Source organism: Loxodonta africana, chromosome 15, assembly GCF_030014295.1.
Source record: "Loxodonta africana isolate mLoxAfr1 chromosome 15, mLoxAfr1.hap2, whole genome shotgun sequence".
NCBI lineage: Eukaryota > Metazoa > Chordata > Mammalia > Proboscidea > Elephantidae > Loxodonta > Loxodonta africana.
In genome coordinates this window covers 55,723,446-55,749,254 of record NC_087356.1, presented here as the reverse complement: position 1 = coordinate 55,749,254, position 25,809 = coordinate 55,723,446, and the positions used below count along the sequence as shown (strand labels likewise).

The following is a 25,809-nucleotide window of genomic DNA, read 5'->3' as shown; positions in this document are numbered from 1 at the left end:
TTGAATAGAGTTTTCTAAAATACTCAGTTCTTAGATGTAGTCAGTTAATAATGAGTCATAAAACAATAGAACTTCTTAAATCCTAAAGACAGTATTTATTCCCAGACAAATTTTTTCAGGACAATGAATTCTCAGTCTACCTTCTTCTGACTCAAAGCATTACTCTCCATTAATCCAAATTAACTTAGCTAGCATTTGCCATTTTATAAAATCGTATTCTCTGCTGAAATACAGTTATCAGAAAGAACTTTTCCTGTCATTATATGAAGTGTGAATAATACTATATTTAGCCATATTTCCCATAGCTTTCAGTTCTCCTCTTCACCTGTCCCCTGCCTAAACCAAATATTTTAGTAAAACAGAGTGGACTATTCAAAAAAGCCTTATTTTTGTCAAAAACAGTAACAACATATTTTGTGGAATTTTTTTTTTTAAGGAAATATTCAATTAAGCAAATACACGCCAACTTTATAGCCTTCTGTCAAACATACTCTCTATTCTGTGCTATGGTGTGCTTGTTCTCAAACAACAATCACATATATTAAAGTCTAAACCAAGTTCAAAACATCTCACAGGAGAAACTTCAATTAAAATAAACCAAAGCTAAATAAAAGATACATCCTTTAAGGGCTGTCTCCGTCTCCATCAGATAAAGATTACCTGACGCCTGTAGTTCCTAGTTATAATTCCATTCTTTTGTTTCCTTTAGTTTGGGATCTGAAAGACTGCTCATCTGGAACAATCTGTACCTTCTAACCCTCTGCTTTTCACCCCTCTCCAGCTATCGGCTCCCACACTTCTCTCAACACCTTCCCTGACAGCCAGACTTACCCCTTGGCAAACAGAGGCCGTTCCACTCCACATTTCTGCCTCCACTCAGGAACTGGTGTCTCAGATCGCAAACACGGGGAAGCCCTACTTACAGGAACATTTAAGACAGGGGCCTAGGCAGAGTTCGAAGAGCTTCTAGTACCAGTAAATTATTATATTTCACGGAAGTAACTGATAAATCGAGGCATAAGGCTAATGTTCCTAAATAATTTTTCATCTGAGTAGGATAAAAAAAATTCTCCAAGGGTCAACCAATTAGGATTTTATGTTAAACTTTTGGTAAATCAGTTTAACATATATATAAACACACGTAGAAAAGTCACCAAAGGCAACCTTTTTCTTATCATGACTACCATGTTAACTTTTCCCACCTCACTCCTTACCACTCATCATGCCAATGTTACCAGTGAAGTCACAGATTCAATCCCGATGCCTCCAGTTAAACAATACCATCAGAGATTTACATAACATATCATAACCTATAAGCCAAACTATGGTGCTGACCACTCATCATAAAAAGAATTACCTAAAACTGTATGAAAAGAAATGCACAGATCCATTAGTACTAGGGCAGAGGAGACCATGTCAAACAACATGCACAATTTAATCGTGAATCAGTGCACTCATTTCAAATACAAACATCTCGCTTTATCAATCATGGATAAAAGGGATACACAACAATATAAGCCACAATCAGCCTCTCTCCAAAATAGGAACAGCAGTATTAGTATTGATTCCTCAGATGTTCCCAAGGACAAAATTTGAAATCTGAGGCTTTGTGATCTGGGCCCAGTTTGAACACTGGCTTGTGTAACCAAGAAAAGTGTATACGCAAGGTCTGAGCTAGTCTCTAACTGCAAAAGAGATCCTGTATTTCTAGTGTTCTCATACTGAGAGATGTTAGTAGATTTTTATCAACCACCTTACAAGGGAGAGAAAAAAAGTACTGTAAATGCCGTTATTCCCACTTTCACACACACACACACACACACACAAAAAAAAAAAACACTTTTCCTGTGGTTTTATTAATTCACTCCTTCATTTGACAAATATTTATGGGTTTCACTCTCTGAATAACGCCCGACATTTAGACAGAGTAAAAGAAAGCCAAGGAATTCATGTGACCCAGATACAGGAGACTTTCGAACACCAGAGCTGGAGGAGAGCTTTTACAAAGAACAAGAACTGCAGAGGAAGGAACCACAAGGATCTACAAGCTCTGTCAATGCATAAAAGGGCAGTAATTAACACTGCCGTTTTTGTAAAAGGTGACAATATTTTTAATGAGTATTACTTTGGGAAATGAATATCTAATTAGGTTTTGCTATGCGGATAGATGATTTTCAGAGCCAGTAAGAATTTCTTCCAATTAAGTCTTTTGTTGTTGTGTGGTTCTTTTTCGGGTTTTGTTTTTCTGGGGTAGGGTCATTCAACAATTCTGTGGAAAGCAAGGCAAAAGCAGATCTCAAGTCTACTGGCAGCTTTTTCCGTTCTCAAACAATTCTTTGTTCAGAAGCACAGCCTCAGAAGTTCAAAGGTCACTGGCATCTTTGTACTCAGTCCCAGGGTAGTTACAAACAAACTTTTGTCCCCATTCCTTCAATAAAATGGGCTGCGACAACCGCACTGACTGAACTTTTACATCCGGGGCCTGTGTGACCATTACTCAACCCAAGGCCCACAGTAACTTCATTTACACTTCAACCACAAATTATTAAATCTCTTTTGTGGAATAAAATAATCTGTTTCCTGAACATAAGTGAATATTAATTCTAGTCAAACACAAACAACATCACACAGTAATCAAATGGTCTTATGATGTCTTATCAAATTACTATAAGTCTTAAATCACTTTAAAAAGCTTTTGTTGACTTAGTTTTTCTGGGTTTTTCCAGTTCTTTCTGCTTTTCTCTATTTGATTACAGATAAGAACACCCTATACAGCAGAGCACTTCTACTCTTTAAAACACATGGAGCTGCCATGAGCAGGAATCAATTCGACGGCAACGAACAACATTTTTACATTATACTCACATGTTAAGGGAAAAAAAATGAAGAGATTTATTATGAGTTTTTGTACAGAGTTACAAATCTAAAAGTCCTTTCCTAAAACGTAATCATGGTTGTATCTAAATAAGAAACAGCAAAGTTATTAAGTTTATTTCAAGAAAGAGCCTAAAGATTCAGCTCCCCCTTCTACAACTGATAAACAGTATAATAATATAGAATGTAAGTAATATTGCCTTCATTATACAATTTAATAACTCTTTAAGCATAAAAATAAGTCACACATTTAATTGCCTAAGGTGCTCATTTAAAGCACTATTTTAAAAATAAATTCCTACCACTCTCATGTGTTAGGAGCAACTTCCAAAATCTGTTTCTAATACAACAAAATATTATTGTAGCTGAATAATCAAAAAATAACTAACCCAAAAAAGGGTTACATAAGCATCTTTGAAATAAAGTTTTTTAGTAGCAGGGCCGAGAATACCTACATGAATACAAATCAACTGAATCATGATGCTGAAAGGATTTGCCAGTAAAAAGATAAGAGACAGTTTCCTCCACACTAAAATCTTTCCAGAACTATTCCTATCTAAGGCAAACATTTCGAGGAAGCTGAAAATACTACTTAAAATTTACTGAGCCACCAACAGTGTGATAAACACCATACTTCCCAGAGAAAATGGGTCCAATCTCCTTTCTAAAGGAATTTTAATAAGCTTAGAATACAAAGAAATCCAGCCAAAGGGAAACACAGATCGCACAGCAACAACAAAAAAGTAAACACAGATCACACAACAGAAATAAAGAAATAGTGTTGAAACTGAGTCTAAGGTGGCTATTAGACTGGGCAGAGTTAAACAGAACAAAAAAGATCTAAAGTAAAAACGGGAAAATGATTCCAGATTTTGTTGCATATTTTCAGTAACTCAGAAATAATTCCAAACCACTCACTGGTGCCTTTCATTTAAGCAAGAATTTCCTTTTTTCAACTTCTACTGAAATCCAACCCTGAAACACTAAGAATACTGTATTGTTTTTCATATCACTAGCCTTGTAGTTTAGACTAATCTGAAGGATTTTCTAAAGCTTGAAGTGGTTTCTCCCTGTCTCTGAACTACCCTTCCTACCTGTTATCCGGGACCATCCTTTCCAAGGTCAGCCCATAACACAATAGCTCCAGTTATATGGACTCAGTTTATCTACAGTCTGAAGCCTGGCCTCCCATTCTGGTTAGATATTAATGCTAAAAGAAACAAAGTCACATAGAAAAACAAACATTTTTTCCTGCTTCCACCTCTCCCCCATACATTAAGCAACCTAGCACTGAGGAACTCATCAGACAACTGTCAGGAAATACTATTAAGCAAATGTTTGAAAACTGCTTTCTACCAAGAATAAAGAGTTGATAAAGCAATCTGTTCTGTTAATCCAAGTACAGTAATTTAGAATTTAAACATCTCACAAAACAATCCCCAGAATATCAATGGTGAAATGGAAAAAAGCAAGCTTAAATATATTAGAATCTTATTTAGCATGGAATTAATACACTTGAACAGTGATATACAGAAATTCCATTGTTGTTGTTGTTAGAAAGGAAAATATTTAAATTCTGAAGATTTTTCTAACTAAAATTATAGATGTTTATGTTTAGCCACTGCATATCACATATGATAAATGAAGATGGAGCTTTATATAAATGTGGAAATATTGTTCACCCTTCACACACAAATTAAGGAAAAATATGCAAACCTGCCAAAATGTTCATAGTTGAACAATACTTACGAAAGCATAAATCAGGCATACCAGACATTACAAGCTCTCAGGTTTTAACTTTTTCTCAACTTCTCATAAAGTTTATACTACGTTACCTTTGTATTGTTCTAGCTCTCTGATGTCTTTTTAATTTCTAACAACTTATGTGGCATGAAAGGGGCCCCTGCTTTTTATCCCCTACAAAACCACTTCTAACAGGTAACAGTAAATCTTTTCAATCACCTCACATGCATGCAAAGTTTACAAGGAAAAAGGAAGACAGGAGAACTGATGCATTCAAAATGTGGTGCTGGCGAAGAGTACTGAATATACCACGGACGGCCAGAAGAATGAATAAATCATTCTTAGAAGAAATACAACTTCCAGAACGACCCTGAGAAGCGAGGACAGCAAGACTTCGACTCACTTACTTTGGATACATCAACAGGAATGACCAATCGCTGGTAAATGACATCATGTTTGGTAAAGCAGAGGATCAGCGAAAATGTGGAAATCCCTCAATGAGAGAGAATGACACAGTAGCCAAAACAATGGCCTCAAACATACCGACGATCATGAGGATAGCGCAGGACAGGGCAACACTTCTGTTATACATAAGGCTATCATGAGTCAGTACCAACTCAATAGCAACTAACAAGTACCTGCTGAATTAATACTGAGATTTTAGTTTAACCCAAATTACAGATGAGTATGTAAAATATAGCTGAAGCTACTGTCTTAGTCATCCAGTGCTACTATAACAGAAATAACACAAGTGGATGGCTTTAACAAAGAGAAATTTATTTCTTCACAGTAAAGGAAGCTAAAAATCCAAAATCAGGGCATCAGCTCCAGGAAAAGGCTTTCTCTCTCTCTATTGGCCTTCTCATCAATCTTCCCTGGGACGAGGAGCTTCTCTACACAAGGACCCCAGATCCAAAGGACGTGCTCTGCTCCTGATACTGCTTTCTTGGTGGTATGTGGTCCCCCACTCTCTGCTTACTTCCCTTTCCTTTTTAACTCTTGAGGCCACACCTCAGGCAAACTCCCTTTACATTGGATCAGGAATGTGACCTGGGTAAGGGTGTTACAATCTCACCTTAATCCTCTTTAACGTAAAATTACAATCACAAAATGGAGGACAACCACAGGATACTGGAAATCATGGCCCAGTCAAATTGATGCACACATTTTGGGGGGGACATAATTCAATCCATGACAGCTACTATTTTAAAAACATTTCAAAATACTGTTTTGTACACTTCTGGAAGTTTTTAGTGTGTTAGGTTAGAATGTATCCCTACAAGATAATGGTGCAACAAATACAGGTATCCCCCACTTTTCAAAAGTGCGCTTTATGTCACTTCGCTTTTACAAAAGACCTACATTAGTACATGTTTTTTCTAACCGAAAAAATTCAAAGAGGATTTCCACTTTAAAAAAAAAGGCAAAAAGCTAAATTAGCATTCAGCAGGAGAGCCACATTGGTTGTCACCCCTCCGGAGCAAGCCAGAGTCTCCGTAAAGTGTCTACATCAACGTCAAGGCATTTGCCACCCATTTTACATAGCAGCTTGACCAAGCTCCTCCTTTCAAACTCTTCTGCCACATCCAATCAAACGCCTGGTGACGCACACACACACCCTACATCCTGAGATCCATCCTCGACTCATCCTCTGTACACTTCTCTGTGGACTCACCCCTCAGCACTCACAGTTAATGTAAATCCTGCTCTTCTCGGGATTCGAACCCATGCCCTTGAACCCAGCCGTCTTAGTTACCCAGTGCTGCTGCAAGAGAAATGCTGCAGATGGATGGCTTCAACACACAGTTCATTATTTCACCGTCTAGTAGGCTAGAAGTTCAAACTCAGGGCGTCAGCTCCATGGGAAGGCCCTCTCTCTCCGTCAGCCCGGAAGGAAGGTCCCCGTCATCAATCTTTCCCCTGCTGAGGAGCTTCTCAGGCACAGGAACCCTAGGTCCAAAGGATGTACTCTGCTCCCAGTGCTGCTTTCTTCGTGGTATGAGGTCCCCCTGTCTCCCTGCTCACCTCTCTACCCCGTATCTCAAAAGAGATTGTCCCAAAGCACAATCCAATCTTGTAGATCTCATCAACATAACTGCCACCAATTCATCTCATCAACATCACAGTGACAGGGTCCACAACACATAGGAAAATCCCATCAGATGACAAAACAATGGACAATTACAATACTCGGAATCATGGCCTAGACAAGCTGACAGACATTTTGGGGGGACACAATTCAACCCATAACATAAATACTGCTCTTCTCCAGGATTCAAACCCCTGCTCTTCAACCCAGCCCCCCATGTCATTGCCAGCTAGGCTACCAGGGCTCCATTCATTATCACCAATACCTGTGTATTTATCATATCATTCTTGCTGTTACTATGTCAGTGCTCCTTTAAGTTTTATGTGTTACTTGGTAGGCTTTGCTAGGTTATTTTTTGGGTCGGGGAAGGCTGAAAACTTTTTCTCGTATAAGTTAATGGTGGAAACCCTGGTGGTGTAGTGGTTAAGTGCTACAGCTGCTAACCAAAAGGTCAGCAATTCAAATCCACCAGGTGCTCCTTGGAAACTCTATGGGGCAGTTCTACTCTGACCTACAGGGTCACTATGAGTCGGAATCAACTCGACGACAACGGGTAAGTTAACAGTAATTGGTTCTTCATTTTGAGCCATTTCAGCTTACAAAAGATTTCATAGGGACATAGGGACGCTCTACTTTCAGATAGTGGGAGAAACCTACATATGGGAATCTTTTTCCACTTAAGTGAATAAAACAAAGTCAATTATTATATATTCTTCTATACACAAAAAAAAAGAAGACAAAGACCAGAAAAAGTCCAACAACAACATTTAAAAAAGAAAATAAAATCTTTTCCTGGCGTTCATAATACACATATTTGTTAAACTGTTGCTAAGTTTAAAAGGTCATCCAGATACACCAGTTTTCAAACAACATAAGCTTTGCAAAACTATTAACGTCACTGCACAGCAATTAAGGTGATGGTCAGGACTTTAAAAATCACAGTGTAGTTCATTATAAATACTGTAAATTCATGGGACACTCCACGGGGAGGGGGGGACTACACAAAAGAGTGATTTGTTTCCTGGAGACTTAAGCTGAAACCCGAAATTACTATCTTCCATTACAAAGCTAACAAATACTGCTGATAAACTAAGATGAAATCTTAAAGAATAAAATTCTTACTCGAAACTACAAAAATTCTAATATACTTACCAATTTAGTATCTTAAAATACAAGTCCATGAATTAGCCTTAAATTTAAACCACTGCAGGACACAGAGAAGAATGAGATGCCTTTTGACACATAACCTAGGTCCTATCAGAGGAGGAAAAAAAAGTCAGTCTGGGCTAGTTGTGAGGCTATTCAACTAGCTCCACATTTCAACACTAAAGGTGTCAAGAACTTCTCATGGCTGACACCCCAGTTAACTCTGCAGAGAATAACGGTTCTCTGTAATCATAAATGGGACCTCAATGCGATCAGGCTGTCCCGTAAATGGAACCCGGGACTGTAAAAGACACCTAAACAACCTGGTGTATCTCACACTAACTTCCACGGCAGAGCTTCAGGCATACTGTGAACATTTGATTGGAAGGTGTTCCCATACATTATTAACTATTTTTAAAACCGTATCGGACACAACTTTTAATGACCATAACATGCACCAATTTTTGACACACTGGAACCAGAAATTTTTGAACTATGTCACCACGGACTAACAAAAATAGTTAACGTTATACATTCATTTTTGAGACGAACATATACTAACAAAATATTACCTGTAGAAACACTGGAGGGGCATGTAAGATTTTGTTTAGGGGGTGGAGGAAGGTCCTGCTGCTAAAAGAGTGTGAAAATCACTGGCTTAGCACCTGACTGGCAGCCCTGCAGAACCTGAGGTGCTAAGCTACTGACATGATTATCCTGGAAGAAGACTCGTTGTTAGCTGCCATCTAGTAGGTCCAGACTCGTGGGAGAAGACTACGCCACCAAAATGACCTCACTTCCCTAAAAACCTCCTTCACCTCACTGTACCAAATAAAGATTAGCTTTGGGTTAAATATTTATTTTTTTAAATGTGTTAATGCTGTCTATAAGTCATACTTCAACGTTAACCATCCATCTATAAAATTAGTAAAAAACTAACTTCTTCATAGGGAAACTAAGATAATTAAACTAGATAATACATGTAAGGGGTTTAGAATAGTTCCTGGCATATCGTAATAAATAATGTAAACAATAACTATTAAAATGAATAATTTCTTTCAGAAGGATCAGCACAAAGCTGGTTCCTATGAGGTGGAGGTTAAAGATATCCCAACTGTCCATCTTTTCCAAGCTGCTGTCCCACTCTGTCATCTCTAACATCATCTACTCCCTCTCCCCTCAGTATTCTCCCTCCTGTCTTTGGGTTCCCTAATTCAGTGCAACGTCTCACAGAACTCACGAACCATATAAAGGAAATGGCTCACGCAGCTGTAGAGGCTGGCAAGTCCCAAACCCACGGGTCAAGCATAGACCTCTCCCTGGCCCTCAGTCTCTGCCCAAAGGCACTTAGCTTTCTCATTCCATGGGCCAGGAAGCCCACTGCGTTGTCTCCTGGGGATCTCTGCAGTGGGTCTCTCCTTCTCTGGTGGTGGTGGGGTCTCCTCTCTACTCTGGAATTGGCTCTCTTTTAAGGCAAAACTGACCAATCCCCTCAGTGGGCCACAGTTATCTTATCTGCACAGGCCCGTCCAATCACCTTGGTGGGAGTCACAAGACCATGGCTAGAAAGGCCACACACAAAAGTAATTAATCGTACTGCAACTACTAATAATATTAAGAAGTCAGATATTCACCATTTAGTGAAAGTGAACCTGAATTAAGGAGGATTGTATAAAAGCTTTCCCTGAAAATCAAGGAGAAGGGTTTAGTAAGTATAATAAAAAATAGGGAATCTATGGTGTTTCTAAGGACTATAAGGAGTCCTGGTGGTGCAATGGTTAAGCACTCTGCTGCTAGCCAAAAGGTCTGTAGTTCAAACCCACCACCCACTCCGCAGGAGAAAGATGTAGCAGTCTGCTTCCATAAAGATTACAGCCTTGGAAACCCTATAGGGCAATTCTTCTCTGTCCTGTAGGGTCACCACAAGTTGAAATCGACTTCACAGCAGTGGGTATGGTTTGGTTTCATGATGGTTCTTGAATGGGTGGAATGACAAAATGAAATTTAAGTTTAAGGAAGGTGTATGGCAGCAGTCTAGATCAAAGGAACACAAAATTAAGTCTTGGGAAAGAACTGCAAAGAAATTGGGAAAATGGCTACTACATGTGGGTCATGCCTTAGGAGTCAAAAAGGAAGAGGAAAGAGAAGGTACTGAGTGTTAGAATACTGAGCAACCATGTCTCCAAAGCTTGCTTTAACCAGAGACACAGCTCCTTTAAGAAGTGTGTTGGTTAACAAGTCAGTAGAAAAAAGCCAGCACATGTTTAGTTGCATGTTTTACAAAAGCTTTTTCCCATCAAAAGTTCTAATAAAAATAATCACTAAAACATAAAAAGCCTAAGCTTCTCCTCTCAGAAAGGCTTTACCATTAAATCCCAGATCCTCTAGATGCAACACAGAATCTCAATGGATAAGCATCCTGCCCCTTACTTTCCCTGACATCTTGTTCCCAAGAATGGAGGCAGACGAATCAAGAAGCCCAAGGAGTTCAGCACCTCTCCTATACTCCAAGACCTACCATCACTAGAGTCAGCTTGATAGTACCTCCCTGAGTGCAAAAACACATACACAGAGTAAAACTTGACTACGCAAAATCTCAGAGCAGGTTTTCTCCACTTAAAGGACTGCGGACATTTTAGACCAGATAATTCTTTGTTATGAGGGTGCTGTCCTACACATGACAGGTATTAGGAAATCAGTTATTCTAAACCTAAGAATATAAACTTGGAAAATATCCCTTTCCCAGTCCAAGTTAAACATTTAGAAATCACTTTACATTATTTATAAAGTAGTACTGAGGAAAGCACAGGCATTTTGAGGTCAGACAGACCTCCATCTGAATTCTGCGTCAACTCACCACTTACTAGCTGAATAAACAACGACTGACCACACTTTTCTGAGGCCCAGTTCCCTAATATGGTGATAATACTACCAAGGTGGTTGTGAGGTTTAACTGAGATAGCATTTGTCAAGATCAGTAGAAAGTGGGCACTAAATACAAAGGGGAAGTGAATTTACATTTAAGTGCCAAAACATTTTTATCATAACTGTTTTTGGTAGAAAAATTTCTAAAAAGTATTGCCTATTTTTCTGCGTAATGTAATCTAACCATTTATAAATAACCCAGGTTCACCATTTCAGACAAACAGAACTGTGATAACTGAATATTAAACTAGGAAACATGTCAATCAGAAACAAAAGTGTGGAAATGGGTAACACACAGAATCAAGTTTCAAGACCCCGGATCAATTAATTGGTTGGATCTCCTTAGTAAGGACTAAATGTAAAGTTCAGTATTCAGGTTAAAAAACAGCAATAAAGGGTGACAATGTTACAGCAGTTGAGACAGAACAGCTTTAAAGAATGTAATTGCCTGCAAGCCCTAAATGAGCCAAAAAACAAGTACTGAGCTACATGAAAGGAAGTATTATATCCAAAACAAGAAACACAATTTGGGTTAGTCGAGAGAATATACCAAAATAGGAATTAGAAGAATGAAGTTCTAGTTTCAACTGCCCTATTTGAGTGAGAATACGGAGCTAGATAAGCTACCTAACCTGGATCTACTTCCTCACCAATAAAAACGGCACAAACCTACTTTGACCAAACGATAACCGTCTAAAAGCAGTATGCAAAACACGTAACACTGTGAGGCTCACTACACAGTCACAGCACAAACACAACGGTAGCCTTCCGTCGGTCTAGAGGGGTGGATCCCACCCTTCTTCACTCTATGGTACATACAGAAAATGGTGACGCTGGTACAGCACACGGGGTAAACGGGTCATGCTGCTGGTGGCCAAGAGTGCCCAGTTGAGAGCTCTATGTACCCTGTCACTGTCAATCCGCGCTGAGGGCTGAGTAAGTCTGCACCTCTGACCCACCTGGAACACATGCAGAGTGTTCCCTGGTACAGCGGTTAGGAAGCTCTAACTGAAATACCACATCTAGTTTGGGGTACTATATGGGGAGTTAGTATTTTCCATCTATATGGAGTTAGTATTTTCCATCATAACTGACTGGCAGAGTGGATCAAGTCCACAGTTTGACTAGGGTAGTACAGTCCTGCCTTGGACCTAAGCAATAGGGATCCCTGTCCTGGGCACCTAGCTTTAAAGGCTCATGCTCCAGCCCACCTCCATCACAACTCTGCCAAGTGTTTTCTGGCCTAAAGGATGAGATGACCTGCAGCCTACAGGCCCCAATCCCCATCTTGACCAAATCAAAACCCACTGCTATTGAGTCAATTCTGACTCACAGGGACCCCACTGCACAGAGTAGAACTACCCCATAGGGTTCCCAAGGCTGTAATCTTGACAAAAAGCAGACTGCCACATTTTTCTCCCACAGAGTGGCTGGTGGGTTCAAACTGCAGCCCTTCCAGTTAGCAGCCAAGAGTTTAACCAATGCACCACCAGGGCTCCTTCCATCCTGACCAGGACCTCAAAACTTCCTGTCTACTTCTAGTGTCTGCTCAGGCATCTACCTTGAGTCGGTACTACCAAAGACAGGCAAATCCACAACCAGTATTGACACCCCTAGGGAAAGAGCCCTGGTGGTGCAACGGTTAAGCTCTCAGTTCCCAACCAAAAAGATCAGTAGTTGAACCCACCAGCAACTCCGTGGGAGAAAACACCTGGCAATCTGCTCCCATAAAAATTTCAACCTAGGAAACCCTATGGGACAGTTGTACTCTGCCTTGCAGGGTTGCTGTTGTGGCTGAATTATGTCCCCCAAAATTATGTGTTGTAGATCCTAACCTCTACACCTGTAATTATAATCTCATTTGGGAATGGGTTGTTTGTTATGTTAATGAGGCAGGACTTGTGTAGGGTGTATTTTGAGTTAAGCTCTTTTGAAACATAAAAGAGATTAAACATGCAAGCAGAGGCGAGATGGGGTACGACTGGTGCCAAGACACATGGAGATCTCCAGGGATCCAGGAAGGAGAAGCCAAAGAGACAAGGACCTTCCTCCAGAGCCAACAGAAAGAGAGATCCTTCCCCAAGAGCTGGCACCTTGAATTTGGACTTCTAGCCTTCTAAATTGTGAGAAAATTAATTTCTGTTTGTGAAAGCTATCCACTTGTGGATACTTCTGTTATAGCAGCACTAGATAACTAAGACAGCTGCTGTGACTCAGAATCGACACACAACAACAACAGGCCAAAGGGAGAAGTCCCTGGGGGGCACAAATGGTTAAGCACTGAACTACTAGAAGGCTGGCAGTTTGAACTCACCCAGAGGCACCTTGGAAGACAGGCCTAGCAATCTGCTTCCGAAAGGTCCAGTCTTGACAACTCTATGGAGCAAGCAAATTCTACTTTGCAACACACGGGGTCTCCATGAGTCAGAATCAACGTGACAGCAACTAATAACAACAAAAGCAAATAATCAATACACTTCTATGACGAAAGGGGTACAGGGATGTGTGGGCTGGAGTGTCCACATACATGCATGCAAAGCCCCTCAAGACAAGGAGACTGGATGAGAAGGGAAGGGCTGCTCAGGCTGGAGTGTCCACATACATGTACGCAAAGCCCCTCAGGAAGAGGAGACTGGATGAGAAGGGAAGGGCTGCTCGGGCTGGAGTGTCCACATACATGTATGCAAAGTCCCTCAGGAAGAGGAGACTGGATGAGAAGAGAAGGGCTGCTCAGGCTGCAGTGTCCACATACATGTACGCAAAGCCCTCAGGAAGAGGAGACTGGATGAGAAGGGAAGGGCTGCTCGGGCTGGAGTGTCCACATACATGTACGTGAAGCCCCTCAGGAAGAGGAGACTGGATGAGAAGAGAAGGGCTGCTCAGGCTGGAGTGTCCAAACACATGCATGTAAAGCCCCTCAGGAAGAGAAGGCTGGATGAGAAGGGAAGGGCTGCTCGGGCTGGAAGATGCTCTCTCCACTTTGCCATGGTCTGGAGCGGAACTCAGAGGAATCTGAGAATTCTCCATTTGACTCTGATCTCTGATCCAGGTCACTATGAAGTTGTATTTGTTCAAGTAGGCAAAAGAACATCTTTTATTTAACAGGTGGCTTGATTTATAACTTTCGTATTTTTAGACATGTGGCATACGGGCCTCCATTAGTATTCTTGTACCAAGTCCCAAAAGTGTTAGGGATGGCCCTGGAAAAGGATCAAAAAACATGCCATCTGAAGAAGAGTTGAAGACAATGAGTACATTTAGCCCGGCAAAGAGAAAACACTGGTGAGAAGAGCAAAGAACCAGCCATCTTTCACACTGTATGAAAAATAAAGCTGGCACATAGTTCCACTCTGTCCTATAGGGTCGCTGGGAGTCGGAACCAACTTGATAGCAAGAGGTTTGGTTTCGGTTTGGTGTGATGTGGTGTTTGGGGTCCCTAAGTGGCACAAGCTGCTGCACTTGTCTGCTAACCTGAAAGCTCAAAGCCACCAAGTTTTGCTGCAGAAGACATGCCTGGAGATCTGCATCCATAAAGATTACAGCCAAGAAAACCCCATCGGACAGTTCTACCCTGTAACGCATGGGGTTACCATGAGTTGGAATAGACTTGAGGGCAAAGGGTAGCGGGGGGGGTGCAGTGTTGGAAATGCAGGGAGAGACATTTCAATTTCATAGAATGAGGACATTTTTAACAATAAAAACTCTTTTTTAAAAGAGTTCGGTTGTCATGTGAATAGCCGAATCTTCTGATACTAAAAATACTCCAGCAGAAGGAAGATGATCACCTCCCAAAGATTATGTAGAAGGAATTCGGATATTGGGAAAAGGTAAGATCACATATCCCCCTGTTGTTGTTGTTGTTGTTCTGTGCCGTTGAGTCAATTCCAACTCATAGTGACTGGGATACTGAAGGTTGTGTGTCAACTTGGCTGGGCCATGATTCTCAGTGGTTTGATAGTCGTATGATGGTGTGATCACTTCCATGATGAGATCTGGTATTATGTGATCACCTCCATGACAGGATCTGCCGTGAGTAGCCAATCAGTTGAAAGGGAATTTCCTCAGGGATGCATTGAATGCAAGGGGATATTCTGGCAAGCCCTGTGGGCTTCTGCTTGTTCTGGATCCTGCATCTGGCTCCTGTTCGTCTGACCTCCCGGTCTTGGGATTTGAGCCAGCAGCTTACCTGCCGCCTTGCCTGTCAAGCTCTGGAATTCGTAATAAATCTTCACAGGCTGTGAACAGCCCTGCTCTCCGACCTGCCGACCTTGGGCTCGCCAGCCCCTGTGGCTACGTGCATCAAAAGAAGCCTCTATCCTGACTCACGGATTAGAGACATTCCAGCCTCTACAACCGCATGAGCGATTCCCTTGATATAAACTTCTCTCTATATATGTTTACACACTTCACTGGTTTTGCTTCTCTAGAGAACCCAGCCTAAGACAGTGACCCTACAGGACAGAGTAGAACTGCCCCATAGGATTTCTCTGGCTGCAGATTGCCAGGTCTTTTCACCCATGGAGCAGCTGGTGGATTTGAACCACCAACATTTCAGTTAGCAGCTGAGCACTTTAGCACTGTGCCCGCAGGGTTCCTTACATATGCCCTAGAGGTTCATGTAACCGTAATATTCAACATTCTTATGACGATGTAGCTCTATATGCAGAGATAAGTGGTATGCAACAAAAGGCAAGATGGAAGTTAAATTCTGAAGCAACTCTAGAACTTTCTTAAAAAGTCCCTGCTGTCGGCTTACTCTTTTGTCATTTACCTCCTCACAAAAGTGGGGGTGAAGACCTTCATTCTACAAAGTTAATTACTAAATCAAAGCTGAAACAACCATGTCTCAAGTGATTTTTTTTCACTCTCTGGAAAATCATAACCTTCCCTATTGCTCCCAAATGGATCCTTTGACTTGTCATTATCACTGAAAACCTTCTCTTCCATTCCCACCATGGTCTCAGGCACCTGTCATTCAACAAAGATTTACCAAGAAGAGTGTTAGGGATACAGCAGGTACCCTGGCAGACAGAGCCCCTACATCTCAGTAGCTTGAGGAAAAGGGGGTTATAAATTAAACATATAAGCAAATAAACAATAAACTTTTATGAAGAAGGTAAGAAGCCCTGGTGGCGCAACAGTTAAGTGCCCTGTTGCTACCAGAAAGCTTCGCAGTGTGAACCTACCCAGCAGCTCTGCGGAAGAAAGACCTGGCAATCTGCTCCTATAAAGATTATAGCCAAGAAATAGAACCGAGTTCCATTCTGTTACATGGGATTGCTATGAATCGAAGTTGACTTGATGGCACCTAACAACAGCAGCAGCATGAAGAAGGGAAGATAGGAAAACATAGGAGAGACCGGGAGCCACTTTATACAGGCCATCATGAACAGCCTCTCTGGGGAAGAAAAAAGAGGCAGCTACGCAAAGATCTGCAGACAGTACATTCTCAGCAAAAGGAACGGCAGTGTAAATCCCTGAGAAAGGATGGGCTCATCCAAGGGATAAAAGGGAAGCCAATGTGACTGGAGCTCAGTACACAGGAAAGAATAAAAGAAGATGAGGTTGGAGAAGCAGCCAGGAGGCAGATCACGTGTGAATTCTCCACCTCAGCATCACAGACACTGCAGATAATTCTCTGTTGTGGGGGGCTGACCTGTGCACTATAGGATGTTTAGCAGCATCCCTGGCCTCTACCCGCTAGATGCCAATAGTAGTCCCCCCACTTCACCCCCAGTCTGACAACCAAAAATGTCTCCAGACATTGCCAAATGTCCCCTAAGGACACAGTCTCCCCCAGCTGAGAACCACTGATATAGGGCCTTGAAAGTGACCATCATGAAGTTTTACGGTTTAGTTTTAGACTTAAGAAAGCCAGTAAGACAACAATGTCATCTAATTAACATTTGGGCTTGTGTGGGGGAAATGTTAATGGGAAAAGCAGAGACAATACTAGAGGCAGAGAAGTCTGCTGGCAACTTGCCAGGGGAGAAAGGCTACTTAGCTTAGCTGGGTTTCTAACACGGAAAAAAGTGAGATGTAGTCAGGTGCAACACCTATTTTGAGGCTGGAACTCACAGGACTTCACATGAGACGAGGGGAGAAAAATCAAGGATGACGCCAGGGTTTGGCCTACATGACTGCGTAGACGGCCGTGGTGCCACTTACTGAGATGGCGAAGACCTTGGCAAGGCGGAGGAGGAGTGAGTCACAGTTCTGCTTGGTTCATGTTAAGTGTGAAGAGTCTATAAGACATCCAGATGAAGGCACAGGATTAGATGAGTTTAGAACTCAAGGGGAAAAAATCAGTACTAAGATATGAGTTTCAGGCATCGTCAGCATATAAGTGGTATCTGAAACCATGAAAATGACTGAGATCACCAGAGGAGAGCCTAGGGACACTCCAAAATTTAAACTTGGGAGGGGTAGAGATAGCCTGGCAAAAGGACACAGAGGATACACGGCTAAGAGGTCAAAGGAAGTAAATCAATGTGGAATGTTGATGAGAAATGAGTAAGATGTAGACACTGAACTGACAATTGCCTTTAGTAAGATTTAGGTTGTTGCAGCCATGATTAAAAACAATTTCGGTGGACTGATGGAATGAGAGCTCAAACGGATAGGGTTAAAGAGAGAATAAGTGCTAAGGAGTAGGGACAGCAAACATAAACAACTCTTTTGAAAAATTTTGCTGTAAAAGGGAACAAAGAAGTTGGGCAACAGTGGGAAGGATCATAAGGTAGAAGAAAGTGTGGTTTAAGAGTGATTTATTAAGGTATTAGGGACTTACGCAGGATGGAATTGTATTCCGTTAACCATCCAGAAATAAATGAGCAGTACAAAACTAGTAGATTGCTCTGCTCCACAGGATCATTCAGGGTACCATGTTATTGATCCCTCTTCTCCTAAGGTGTTGCCCCCATATGCAAGGCTGAATAAGGCTGTACTAGCACCATATTAGCATTCTTCAATCCAGTCTGCGAAAAGGAGGAAAGAGGAAGCAAAAGGCAACCACCCAGAAATCGCACACACCGCTTCTGCTCGCATTCATTTGCCCAGAATTCTGTCACGTGGCCACAACCAGCTGTAAGAGAGGAAAAAAAAAGAGAGAGAGGCTAGAAAATGCAGTCTCTACCTGGGCAGTCATGTGCCCAGATAAAACTCGAGGGTCCTGCAAGTAATATTAAGGCATATCTGTATGCTGAAAGAAACGACCCAGTAACAAGAGAATGGTAATTTAGCAAAGAAAATAGTTGCAGGGTGAAGGTCTTGACAAGGCAAGAGGAAATAAGGTACAGGACACAAATTTATGGCCTCCAAAGCAGCGACTCTTCTGTCTCATTGCTTCTCATAAGCTCGACTTCTGAGAAGAAAAGTTGTCTCTTGAATGCATTTCCAGCTAATGGAAGTAATCCTTTCCTTCCATCTAGTAAATCAAGTAATTACACAGAATGAGTGTAAAAGTCTGGCCTGGTTTGAGCAGTGCTCACTTGTGTTGTCTACCAGCAAGTTGACTCAGAGCTGCTACTTCTCTGTCAAAGAGAGAACGACCAGATTTCAGAGCTGGAGGGAGTCTACAAACTCATTTTACGATGTTCAAAGTCACATGGCCACAATTTATCCTCTCCAGTAGTACATCCCAAATCTTCCAACTGCTAGTTTATCCTACTGTCTGCTTGCCTACTGTTTTACAATAGTTTGTCTTACCAGTGAAATGAACATCTCCATGAGAGCAGAGACTCAATGCCAGCCTCTTTCCTATCTATTTTCCACTGCACCTAGCATGGTACTAGACAGCAATGTACTCACTGAATACCTTTCAGTCAAGTGACAAGAGATTTGCCTTCTTTCTTCCGACTGAAGTCAAGACTGCTCTGAATGTGGAGGAGGATCACTGGATATAAGGCATCTAGAAAGGCCCATCAGGTTCTCCTTGGGTCAAAAAAAAAAAAAAAAAGCCAACAGAAATTGGGCAAGTGTAAAATGATGGTTCCCAGTTTTAAAAAATAAGAGAATCACAGAATTGAGAGCAAGAAGGGGAATCAGAGACCCTCTAATATAACCCCTCATTTTCCATTTAAGGAAAACGAGGTTCAGAGAGTTCTGTCCAAAGTCACATATCACTTATGGCAGAGCCAACATAAGAGCCCAGGTCCTCTGATCCCAAGCCCACATCTTCCCTCATTAAATGTTACTTCGCTTTTCTGTCTGTGTTTAATGTACTCAATGAATTGTGCCCCCCAAAATACGTGTTGTAAATCCTAACCCCTATACCTGTAGATGTAATCTCATGTAGGGTGTGTCTTAAACCAATCATTTTTGAGATATGTAAGAGTAGATTAGGCACAAAAGCAAGCAAGCACAGATAGGGGAAGACAGATGCCATACCACAGGAAGATCGCCAAGGAACCAAGGAGCAGAAGCTAAAAAAAGACAAGGATCTTCCCCAGATCCTACAGAGAGAGAAAGCCTTACCCTAGAGCCAGTGCCCTGATTTTGGACTTCTAGCATCCTAAGCTGTGTGAAAATTTGTTAAATTATCCACTTGTGGTATTTCTGTTACAGCAGCACTAAGACACTAAGACAAAAATATCAAACCCATTGCTGTCAAGTCGATTCCGACTCATATTTCCTAGAACACTTGGTAATTACTGAATTTCGCATATTTTCTTCACCTTTTTAAAAAAACCACTACTAATCTTAAGAATCTTTCAACCTTGTTATATCTCCAACGAAAAGATGAACAGGAATTACCAGTTCCAACCTATACCAAATCAAAACCAGTCTCCTTGCCGTCAAGTACATTCTGACTCATAGCAACCTTATAGGACAGAGCAGAGCTGCCCCATAAGGCTTCCAAGGCTATGATCTTTACGGAAGCAGACTACCACACCTCTCTCCTATGGAATGGCAGGTAGGTTTGAACTGCTGACCTTCTGGTTAGCAGCCAAGCACTTAATCACTGAACTACCAGGGCTCCTCTCCTCTACACACTCTACACACAATGCAGTCAAATGACCTGCCCAAGACGACAAGGCTGAAGTACAGGTAATACAGACTTTACTATTTTAGGGCAAATGGATGGAGTATCTGTTTTAAAATTCTTTCCCAGAGTAGGGTACCTATCTTTCTTAACAAAGACAACTGCAATGTATCATAACACTTCCTTAATGCATGAGTCACACGTTCTTCCCTTCAATGTTTTCCACCTTCACAACCTCCAATATTAATAGGTCATACATTCCAGTAAAACCTGCAAATGCCGGAACCTGTGTAAGGAGGAAACCTGTCAGAGACGGAAAACGCAAATATTTTCACTAAAAGGAACAACAGCAAAGTGGTAAGACCTCACCCTGTTAAAGGTGGAATACTTGCGAGACCCGGGAAAACAAGGCAGTCTCATCAAGTTCTGACTCTCACAGGTTTCACTGTTATTATAATCCATGATATAAGATAAATTAGCAAATGGATACATGGCCATAAGTCAAATAATAAGATATCTCTAAAAAACAGGATTTTACTTCTACTCAATATTCTGGTTCATGTTTTTTCATAAGAAATTAAAGCAAGCACTCATTTCTCACTTCCTTTTACCTGTTCTAAAACAATCTGTAAGCACCAGGGACTGTCCCCATGTCCAAGGATACTGTGAAACTATAAATTTCTGTTTTACCAAATTCTTTCATTTTACTCCCTCCAGAAATACTCCCTTACAACCTTCATCTCTCCAGACAGGAAATCTCTGGGATTTTTCATTCTTTCAAACCACAAATTACTCTCTCATCTTGATAGTGGGTCTTCTTTAAGCCTCGGCCGTTTCTGGGGTGCTACAATTAGGATTGCAGTTTTCCGGGTTTTATGGACAGCCTCCTCTGCTCCCACTCCACTGTTCCCTGGAAGGGCAGTGGGGACATTAATGCCCTCCTGGCTCCCCTGGCGCTGCATCAGACAACACCACGTAAGTGAACAATTTGTGGGACTGCAAGAGCCACAAGGACCCCAATTCTGTTTTGTTTAACTGAATCAGCACAATGGCCTTTTTTTAGTGCTCATGTTTAGTTTGGGATTAACATTAAATAAACTAGCAGCTGACTGAAAAGTGCATCAAATTTCTCAATTATAAGATAATTTAAAACCAAATATTTTTTTAAAAAAAAAGGTTAATATCAAAGCTTCTAGATAGTAAACTAGATCTATCTTTAAAAAAAATTTCTTATTATTTCAGCTCTGTAGAGGACACTATAGAGAAGTTAATGAAAATCACAAAGAAGACTTCAAGTGTGATATACACTAAGTTATCTAAGGGAAAAGTTATCTAATCCTGGCCTAATTAAAACAGGCTTTTCGCACATATTTCTAGAAAAAAAAAAAAAACCCACTGCCAAAACAGAAATGGTGGTTAAATTCAGTTTGCAAACACAGAACATAACCAAGAAATTATCAAAAACCAGGATCTATGAAAAATACAGCAAAAGTATCTTTCTACCAATTCTTAATCATCTGAAATAAGCAGGTGACTTAAAAAATGCAGTATGTATGGGAAGTTTCTCAAGTTATTCCAATTATCAGCTATTAACTAAACTAAAGGAAGTAAGTAAAGGAAGGAATTCCATAACAGGTAGCATACCACTCAAGAGAACAACTTGGTAACACAAGACCAAAGATGATATAAAATATTTCAGACATATTGTTTACATTAGAATATATAATAATCAACATCCACCACTTATTGAGCATTTACTATATGCTAGATATTGTACGAAGACATTAAAAAATGATATTTAAACATATCATTTCACTTAAACATGGTTCAGTGGTAGAATTCTTGCCGTTCATACAGGAGATTCGGGTTCAATCCCGGCCAATGCACCTCATGTACAACCACGGCTTGTCTGTCAGTGGAGGCTTGTGTGTTGCTAGGATGCTGAACAGGTTTCACCAGAGCTTCTAGACTAAGACTAGGAAGAAAGGCCTGGTGAGCTACTTCCAAAAATAAGCCAATGAAAATCCTATGAATCACAACAGTCTGCTCCCCAATCAATCATAGGGATGGCGCAGGACCGGGCAGTGTTTCATTCCATTGTGTATTGAGCTGCCATGAGTCATGGGCTACCTCCATAGCAACTAACAGCAACTATCAACAATACCACCTTCTAAGGTAGATATTATTGTAATTCCTGGTCACAAAGGAGATAACCTGGGATGCCAAAATATTAATTAGCTTGCCCAGGGTCAAAGTTTACAAATATCACAACCAGCATTTGAACCCTAAAGCAAAAATCAGTGCCATTCCAAGGGTCTTAATTCCTGTGATGCCACGATAAGAAAGTAACACTTGTGTTCATTAAGACAAAACGTTTTAAGTCCTAAATCAGAGGTCAGCAAATTTTTTCTGTAAGGGGCCAAATAGTAAATAGTTTAGGCTCTGCAGACCATCCAGTCTCTGTCACAAATACCCAACTCAGCCTTGTAGGGCAAAAGCAGCCTTAGACAGCACAGGAATGAATGAACATGGCTGTGTTCCAATAAAACTTGCTATTTATGGACTCTGAAATTTGAATTTCATATAATCTGCACATGTCATTACTCTTCTGTTTTTTTTTTTTTTTTTTTCATTTTGACCATTTCAATTAGTAAAAATCATTCTTAGCTCATGGGCCACACAGAAACAGGCCACAGGCCCGCAGCCTGTACTTTGCCAACCCTCTGTCCTAAATCATGCAGGCTATCTTTTACTAAACAGCTCTCAGCACAAACCCTAATGTGTCACCTCCTTTAGTATTCTCAGCTGATGCTTTAGAGAAGTTCAGTCTCAATAAATTTGACATCTGTTTCAGAAGAACTGAAAATTTCAAAGAATCCAAAACCGCACCTACTGCATGTACAGATTTCCTAAACGATGAGATGGAATCACAAAACTTTGGAGCCGAAAGAAATCTAACACATTCTCGTTTCTCATCGGCATTTTTTTTTAATTATTGTCTTATAACATTTAAAACAGTTATCCAAGAAAATTTGGCAAGCAAGATAGGTTTTTGATTATGTAAGATATATCTGTAATAACTCCTTAAACATTTGAAAAGTTTTAGAAAGCATTTTCACGTCCTTCCATGTATCTAATCCTTCACAACAATTCTATAAGGAAGACAATGCAAGCCTTCTCATCCCAATTTTATAAATGAGGAAAACAAGCTCAGAAACATAAATAACTTGCCCAAGGAAGTTAGCATGCCACACAGCTATTCCATGGCAGAACTGGGACTACACTCTGACTTCAAGTCCTGTCTTCTTCCCACTGGTCTTTGCACCTCTTGACTACTGCCATGAACATCGGGTTCCACATCAACGGGTTAAATTTTAAAACTCTCAACAATATAAGTCTTAATCTTTAAAAATACAACTTCTCTTCTCCTTCCAGTCTTCTGAAAACAGTTTCTAGCCCCTGGCATTTATGAAATGAATCCACAGTCAACAGTAAATCTATGTATACTGTGCAGATAATACACCCAGGACAGTTTGGGAAGGGAAAACACTGCTAAATAAGTCATCTAAAGGGAAAGAAGTCAGAGTGAGAGCATGAGAGAGAAAGAAAGCAAAGAAGTGGGAACGAAGGTATTGCCATTAAAGTCTCAGCCGAACTGTGGAAGAGCTGCTGGTGATTGGAAAGTGATGCAGGGCGCTGGGAAAAGGAAATAAAAGGAACCTAACTACTGGAATTCAAGCCAACATCAAAGGCTCTAATGACAGTTGAGCCTGCCTCCCTGGTTCTTGGTCTCTCCCTAGAAAACAAAAGTTATGTAACAGAGGAAGGTTATACCAACTAACCTTTCCTCTCTGGCCCACTTCTATTTTTCCTTCCCCACCACTTCACCCTGTCACCCAGTGTGGTGTGCAGGATCACACAGTAAACTGGGCTTCCACCCCAGCTGTGTCTGGACAAGCCTCTGTCCAAAGTGCTGCTTTATTCTAGGACTGCTACAGGGACCATGGTAGGACAGTAAGTGGCTTGAGCAGTTCCAACCCCACACCACTACAGATACATGTTCTACAAAGCACCACTATGTTTTCCATTTTAGAAATGAATCAGACCCCAAACATTCCTGAAATGGGAAATCTCATCATGATACCCCATCTTCACAAAGAGCTCTATTAAAAACAATTCAAACCCTTAAACCAAAGATATCCCCTAAAGTCTTCTTAAAACCAAACAGTTCAGCTTAACTAGTAAAAAGAAAAGAAAAGAAAATGCCTGCTTGAGCACGATGCTGTTTTAAGACTATCCCCATGGGATCAAGCTGACACCACCAACTGGAAAGACTAGATAGGAACCTTAGGGGGCAGTGAGTTTATGTTAATGGCGGAGGCACAACTCAGAAAGGGAGGGTGAGAATGGTGGCACAGCTTGAAGACTGTGATCAATGTCACTGAACTGTACACGTATAAATGGTTGAACCGATGTCTGTTTTCCTGTGTATATTTTCAACAAGAACAATAAAGTAAATAAAGTTAAAAAAAAATTCGATCAGTGGTACTTGAAAAACTTTGAGGTCGTACTTTACTAGCAATTAAAGCTTCTATTTCCTCCACTCTCAAGTCCAAGGAGCAAATGTTAAGATTCAGGATTAGACTTCAATTAAATAAGAAAGAAAAAAAATCTTAATAAATGACAATCAACACTACTCAAAAATACGACCGCAAATTCAATTACCGAATCAAGCGAGCACATGCGTGGACTGTACTCCAGGACCATAATCTTTCTCCTCTTCCAATAGAAATACGAATACAGACAGTGTTTACAGAAGCAACCAATGTATCAGAAAACTTATTCCCACTCAGACTGACTTAAAAGGTCTCCATCTCTGCCAAAAACAACTCTGAAAGAATGGAAAATCAAAGATGCTGACAACAAGGCTCCCGCCCAGCTGCCAGCCTTCCGTGCAGCATCACGCAGTGCCCCAAGCATTTTAAAAGCAAATTGTAATGCTGCGTCCAGATCCAAATTATAATTACCCAAATTCTCTTTCCTAAAAGATAACTACGAAACTGCACCCCAAGATCCTGCTGTGGGTCTCCTCCCTGCCATCTTCTTTAAGCTTCAGCAACAGAAGGAGAGATTGGTTATAAAGGGTCCAGAGTAGACCAGAGCTAAGAATAATCAGGTTTGACTTTCTCTCCCTATCCAGTTTCAGGTGAGCTCTTTACGAAAACCTTTAAAAATGAATATTTACTCGAGTCAAAAAAAATGGGAAAGGCATGATATGGGGGTGCGGGGGGGACTCAAGTTAAAAAAAAAAAAAAAGGCATAAGTCACCGGCATCGTCCAACTTCAGCCAATGGGAAAGATGAAAGGAGAAGTCCACCGAGCACAGGAATCCTGCTCCCCCACACCGAGGGGCTCAGCACTGCGCGGTCTCCGGTGGCAGCGCAGGGAGACCCTCGTCTCCCAGGGTCCCCACCTGGCCCTTCCCTGGGAGTCGCAGCTGACGGCGGGGGGCTCCTCCTCGCCTCGACCTCAGGCGGGGGCACTGCAGCAGGCCCCATCGGTCTGAACCCCGGTTCGCGGAGGCGCCAGGGAAACGCCAGGCGAGCGCGGGTGGCGAGCTGCCGGCAGGGAGGCCGGGGGAAACCCGAGATGCCCCAAGAACCTTCTATCTGCAACCCTCATCTTAAAGAAGAATTTCTGTAGGACATGCCCCCGCCGCCCTGCCCGCGGCTCCGGGCGCTGCCCACGTCACGGCCTCCCCCTTACCGAGCCCCGCGGCCCCGCCGCTTCGCCGCGGCGTCGCTGCGCCCTCCTCTCCGCTCCGTGTCTCTGCCCCTCCGCGGGCGCCGAGCCCGACGCCCTCCTCCGCCGGCTCCTCCGGCCGCTGCTCCCGGCTCGCCGTCCACAGGGAGCCCCAAGCGGCCCGCCGCCGCCGCGCGCCGCCGCCGAGCTTAGCGCCGGGCCGCCGAGGGTACTCGCGGGGCCTCGTCCGGGCGGCCCCCGGCCCCGCGCCTCATCCCGCCGCGCCAGCCGTCAGGCCCGGGGCCGG

At 41.8% G+C, this 25,809-nt stretch overlaps 1 protein-coding gene across 1 annotated transcript in view; it reads right to left on the bottom strand.

Annotated features, from left to right (window-relative positions):
- ARHGAP32 (Rho GTPase activating protein 32) overlaps nt 1-25,574 on the bottom strand; it is a 416,313-nt gene extending 390,739 nt beyond the window's left edge. The window contains exon 1 of the mRNA XM_010597126.3: nt 25,527-25,574. The gene's annotated coding sequence lies outside the window, so the exon portion shown is untranslated. The remainder of the gene's footprint in view (nt 1-25,526) is intronic.
- Between the last annotated feature and the right edge of the window lie 235 nt (nt 25,575-25,809).